Below are 6,989 nucleotides of genomic sequence, written 5' to 3' on the forward strand. Positions count from 1 at the left end.
CCTTGCTCCTCAATGTCACTCCTCCATGACACTCATCCATGTCACTCCTCCTTCTCACTCCTCCATATCACTACTCCATGTCACTCCTCCATGTCACTCTTCCATGTCTCTCATCCATGTCACTCCTCAATGAAACTCTTCCATGTTGAGCCTCCATGTCGCTCCTCCTCATCACTCCTCTATGTCAATCCTCCATGTCACTCTTCCATGTCTCTCATCCATGTCACTCCTCCATGTAACTTCTCCATGCCACTCCTTCTTGCTGCTCCACCTCGCTCCACCATGTGACTCCTTCTTGCTGCTCCACTTAGCTCTTCCATGTAACTCCTCTATATCACTCCCCTATTTCGCTCCTCCAACTCACTCCTCTATGTCACTCCTCCATTTCACTCCTCCATATCACGTCACTCCTCTATGTCACTCCTCCATTTCGATTTTCAATTTCACTCCACCATGTCACTCCCCCATGTCGATCATCCATGTTGCTCCTCCATGTAACTCCTCCTTGTCACTATTTCTTGCCCCTCCATTTCACTCCTCTATGTCATCCCTTCATGTCACTCCTCAATATCACTCCTACATGTTGAGCCTCCATGTCGCTCCTCAATGTCACTCCTCCATGTCGCTCCTCCACATCACTCCTCCATGTCACTCCTCTATGTCACTCCTCCATGTCACTCCTCCTTCATGTCACTCCTCCATGTCACTCTTCCTTGCTCCTCCATGTCAATTCTCTATGTCACTCCTCCAAGTCACTCCTCCATGTCGATCCTCCATGTCGCTCCTCCATGTCACTCCTCCATGTCACTGCTCCATGTTGATCCTCGATGTTGCTCCTCCATTTCACTGCTCCATGTCTTCCATGTCACTCCCCTATGTACCTCATCCATGTCTCTCCTCCATGTCACTCCTCCATGTCACTCCCCCTTGTTGATCCTCCATGTCAGTCCTCCATGTTGCTCCTCGATGTCGCTCCTCCATTTAGATCCTACATGTCACTCTTCCATGCCGCTCCAATTTGTCACTCCTCCATGTCACTTCTCCATGTAGATCCTACATGTTACTTCTCCATGTCGATCTCCATGTCGCTCCTCCATGTCACTCCAGAATGTCGCTCCTCCATGTCCCTCCAGAATGTCATTCCTCCATGTCAGTGCTCCAAGTCGCTCCGTGATGTTGCTCCTCATGTAGCTCCTCCATGTAACTCTTTTATGTTTTTCCTCCGTCATTGCTCCATCTCGATCCTCCTTTTCGCTCCTCCATTTCACTCCTACATGTCACTCAAGAATGTCGCTTCTCCTAGTCACTCCTCCATGTCCCTCCTCCATGTCGCTCCTCCATGTCACTCCAGAATGTCTCTCCAGAATGTCACTCCTCCATGTCCCTTCTCCATGTCACTCCTCCATGTCGATCCTCTATTTCGCTCCTCCATGTCGCTCCTCCATGTCACTCCTCCCTTTCTTCCAAGTCACTCCTCTATGTAACTCCTCCATGTCAAAATTACATGTCAATCCTCCATGCTGCTCCTCCATGTTCCTCCTCCAAATCATTCTAGAATGTCGCTTCTCCATGTCACTCCATAATGTCACTCCAGAATGTCACTCCTCAATGTCCCTCCTCCATGTCAATCCTCTATTTCCTTCCTCCATGTCACTCCTCCATTTCACTCCAGAATGTCACTCCAGAATGTCCCTCCAGAATGTCACTCTAGAATGTCACTCCTCCAGGTCTCTCCTCCATATCACTACTCAATGTCGATCCTCAATGTCACCCCTCCAGGTCTCTCCTCCATATCACTACTCCATGTCACTCTTCCATGTCGCTCCTCAATGTCATGCCTCTATGTCGATCCTCCATTTCTCTCCTCCATTTCACTTCTCCATGTCACTCCAGAATGTAGCTCATCCAAGTCACTCCTCCATGTTGATCCTCCATGTCGATCCTCCATGTCACTCCTCCATGTAAGTCCTCCATGTCACTCCGCCATGTCGCTCCTCCATGTCACTCCTCCCTGTCTTCCATGTCACTCCTCCATGTCACTCCCCCATTTCACTCCTCCATGTCGCTCCTCCATGTAGCTCCTTCATGTTACTCCTACATGTCGCTCCTCCTTGTCACTCCTCCATGTAACTACTCAATGTCGATCCTCCATGTCACTCCTCCATGTCTTCCATGTCACTCGACCGTGTCGCTCCTCCATGTCACTTCTCCATGTCGATCCTCCATGTCGCTCCTCCTTGCTCCTCCATATCACTCCTCCATGTCGTTCTTCCATGTCACTCCAGAATGTCGCTCCTCCATGTCATTCCAGAATGTCACTCTAGAATTTAACTCCAGAATGTTACTCCTCCATGTCCCTCCTCCATGTCACTCCAGAATGTCCCTTCAGAATGTCACTCCAGAATGTCACTCCTCCATATACCTCCTCCATGTCACTCCCCCATTTCACTCCTCCATGTCGCTCCTCCATGTAGATCCTTCATGTTACTCCTACATGTCGCTCCTCCTTGTCACTCCTCCATGTAACTACTCAATGTCGATCCTCCATGTCACTCCTCCATGTCTTCCATGTCACTCGACCGTGTCGCTCCTCCATGTCACTTCTCCATGTCGATCCTCCATGTCGCTCCTCCTTGCTCCTCCATATCACTCCTCCATGTCGTTCTTCCATGTCACTCCAGAATGTCGCTCCTCCATGTCATTCCAGAATGTCACTCCAGAATTTAACTCCAGAATGTTACTCCTCCATGTCCCTCCTCCATGTCACTCCAGAATGTCCCTTCAGAATGTCACTCCAGAATGTCACTCCTCCATATACCTCCTCCATGTCACTCCTCCATGTCGATCCTCTATTTTGCTCCTCCATGTCGCTCCCCCATGTAATTCCTCCCTGTCTTCCACGTCACTCCTCCATGTAAGTCCTCCAGGGTCATTCCTTCACTCAGCCTAGCCCAGGAGGAGGAGGTGGACTCTCCTCGGCCCCAGAGGGCCCCCACATCGGGCTCTGGTAATATTTCCCCCGCACAATACCTGCCCCTGGCATCGTGCAGACAGTCCCGCGGTGGTCCTTTCACCCGGAGGAAAAGACTTGGTCTTTTTTTTTTTTTTGGAGTTTTTCCTCCAGGGTCATTCCTTCACTCAGCCTAGCCCAGGAGGAGGTGGACTCTCCTCGGCCCCAGAGGGCCCCCACATCGGGCTCTGGTAATATTTCCCCCGAACAATACATGCCCCTGGTAGTCTGCCTCTGGCATTGTGCAGACAGTCCCGCGGTGGTCCTTTCACCCGGAGAAAAAGACTTGGTCTTTTTTTTTTTTTTGGAGTTTTTCCTCCATGGTCATTCCTTCACTCAGCCTAGCCCAGGAGGAGGTGGACTCTCCTCGGCCCCAGAGGGCCCCCACATCGGGCTCTGGTAATATTTCCCCCGCACAATACCTGCCCCTGGTAGTCCGCCTCTGACATCGTGCAGACAGTCCCGCGGTGGTCCTTTCACCCGGAGGAAAAGACTTGGTCTTTTTTTTTTTTTTGGAGTTTTTCAATTGATTAAGGGATCAAAAAACTAATTTCTAAGAGACTCTCATCATACAGGCTATGTTATAAAAATATTATTGGATTATTATCACTGATGTATTGCTGTGTAAGCAGCATTTTCAAGTATCATACTGCGCCATATTTTATGAAACAATCACGTTTTAAATGTCAAATCTAAATCTACAAAGTCGCAATAACAATCACAAACGTAGTGGAGTAAAAACTCCAGTCTATCCCTGTAAAATAAAGTATAAAGTAGCATAAAATTGCAAAAAGCACCTCAAACCTGCATTCAAGCAGCTCAGTTACAATCTCACCTCTGTCATAGATAGTGTTTATCATTCATATGGGGAAACTGTGTCACTGTAATCAGAGCTCCTTGCCCAGAACTTCTGGAAATATGCTAATGTCCCTATGGACAGAAATGCACACAGGCGTTCACGGTCACCAGTGCTGTTGCTTACGGCCATACCACCCTGAACACGTCTGAGCAGGGTTGTGTGCAGTTTGGCTGAGAGAGAAGAGGAGACAGAGTGCTGGACAGTTCCATTTTTACGTTGAAAACTTTAGCTCAGTTTGAGTCCTTTTTCTGTTCTTTTTTTAGTGGAGGCATTTGTTTGCAACTCCCCCCTAGCACCTGTTGGTGTTAGGGGAGGATTGCTTTGTTGCTTTGTTTGTTCGATTGTTTGTTTTCCTCCATGATGGCTGCCAACAGCGGGAGCGCTGCTGAAAAGAACGGTGGACGTGGAGAAGCAGAGGAGGGGAGCGGAGGCATTAAGGAATACAGCAGGAGTTTGACAGTGATGGTGGTGGTGGAAGGCGAGGAGGAAGTCACAACAATGGAAATATTGAGATCCATAAAAGAAGATTGTGGAGTAGTGCTGGGATGCAGGGCATGAGGAACTGGTAAATTGGAGATCACTATGGAGTCGGAGGAGGGGAAGAGGAAAATCATGGACGGAATAAAGTTCAGGAATTCCAGAATAATGGGACGTGAAATGAACAGTAACGAGATGGTTGTCTCGTTTCTGCATCTGCCCGTCTACATCACAGACGCGCAGATACATGGCCGGCTGCAGGAGTGGGGAGTTGGAGCTGCGTCGGAGATCAGGAGGAGAAAGTGGCCAGGAACGGATGTGGTGGACGGAACACGTTTCCTCAAAGTTAGATTTACGGACGAGGTGAGGTCTCTACCTTATTCCACACGTTTTCCCACCATAGAGGGAGTGGAACACTTCAGAGTAATACATGATCGGCAGGAGAGAGTTTTGCCGTTTGTGTATAAAATCGGGTCATATTTACCGCGAGTGCCCCGAGCTGAAGTGCTTCAGATGCGGAGGGCAGGGGCATTACGCACGGGAGTGTGTGGACGAGGAAGAGGAGAGTGAGGCAGAGGAGATGGGAGCAGAGACGGCGAGGGACGAAGGAGGAGATGAGGGAAGAGAGAAAGTGGCGGAGGAGATGGAGGAGACGGTGGAGGAGGTGGAGGTGGAGGAGGCTGAGGCGGACGCGGACGAGGAGAGCCAGCCAGCAAGCTTCACCGGGCGCACTGCGCAGGAGAGAAAAGGGCCGAAGCAGAAGGAGAGCAGAAAGCCCGGTCTTGGCCGGGTGTTTGGAGTAGCGCATGGAGCAAAGGGATCGGTGAAAGGAGGGGAGACGAGGAGAGAGGATGAGGAGACCGGGGTTATACGCAGGACAAAGTGAAAGAAATGATGCCGGAAGGACAGGGGGGTGGGAAGAGGAAAGCCGAGACTCTGAGGAATGGAGAACATTGTGAAGAAGTAAAGAAGAAAGTGTAAGTAAGGCTGGCAGATTGCTATTTTGTGTTTGTTTTCTTTCTTTTTTATCTCATGGTCACAGTCTTGTCATTTAATGTGAATGGTTTGAGGGATATGGCGAAATTAGATAACATATTAAAGTTGCATAAAACTGACATTATGTGTTTCCAGGAAACTAACTGGGATGATGGAATTGTAGGAAAGGTGAGAGAGAGGTGGAAGGGGAGTATATATTACAGTAATGGGGCAGTTAATGCAAGAGGAGTGGCAATATTAGTGAAAACGGATAGAGTGGAGAATATAAGGCAGGTGTATAAGGATAGTAGAGGGAGGTTATTAAGTATAGAATTTGATTATATAGATATGAGGTTTAGGTTGGTAAATGTATATATGCCGGTGATAGAAGGGGAGAAAAGGGGGGTTCTGGTTGAATTAAAGCCGCTGTGTGTGCTGAACTGCATAGTGGCAGGGGACTTCAATATTAAACTGACTAGGTTAGATGTAGGTAAAGATGTAGTATTTAGGTGGGAAAAGTCTAGGAAAATATTAGTTGAAATGATGGAGGAAGGGAAATTAGTAGATGTGTGGAGATATTATAATTTGGACAGGAGGGAGTACTCAAGGAGGCAGGTAAAGGAGGGGGGATTGAAGCAGTCTAGGATTGACTTATTGTTGGTTAAAGAGGACACTATGAGTTATATAGAGGATACAAAGTATAAGTTCAACACTCTTAGTGACCATGCAGCATTACTGTTTAAGATTAGAGGTAGGGGTGGGGAGAGAGGTGGAGGACAGTGGATGTTAAATGCTAATATTATGGTGGATAAACAATACAGCAAGCAGATTAGACAATTATTAATGGAGAAACTTGACTTTATAAACAATATTGCAGAAGATAGCATAGATGTGGGGGAATGGTGGGAAGGGGTAAAGGAAGAGGTGAAGAGGATAAGTATAACATTTGCAAGAAAGCGGAATAAGGAAGAGAGGGAGAAAGAGAGGGTTCTTAGGGAGAAGCTAAATAGGGAACTGAGTAGAGCAGATGATGAGCCGGGGTATAATATAGAAGAGTTTTTGAGGGTCAGGGCACAATTAGCAAAGTTTGAGAGGGATAAGTGTAGGGGAGCAATTTTGAGGAGTAAGGCAAGATACACATTGGAGGGAGAGAGATGCACTGCATTCTTTTTGGGGCAGGAGAAGAGAAAACAAAGCAGGTCATATATATCTGAGGTAGTGGATAGAGCAGGTAAGACAGTTAATGATTATGTGGAAGTGTTAGAGACAGTATTAGAATATTTTACAGATTTGTTTAGGAGGGTGGAGATGGATGAGGGTAGTATGAATGAGGTGTTTGGTAATATTAATAAGCAGTTAGGTAGAGATGATAGGGAAATGTGCGAGGGGGACATAACTGAGAGGGAGATACAGATGGCTATAGAGGGACTGCAAGGTGGGAAGAGTCCAGGGAGTGATGGGTTAGGGGGCGGGTTTTACAAAGTATATAGGGACTTGTTAGGGCCAATATTATTAAAAGTATATAAATATGTAGAGAGGAGTAAGAGACTGCCAAAGACTATGGGATTGGGGGTGGTAACATTAATATATAAGAACAAAGGGAGCAAATTAGATTTAGAAAACTATAGACCGATTAGTGTGTTGAATAATGATTATAAAATATTGGCT

This window comes from Sebastes umbrosus, chromosome 8 (assembly GCF_015220745.1).
Source record: "Sebastes umbrosus isolate fSebUmb1 chromosome 8, fSebUmb1.pri, whole genome shotgun sequence".
NCBI lineage: Eukaryota > Metazoa > Chordata > Actinopteri > Perciformes > Sebastidae > Sebastes > Sebastes umbrosus.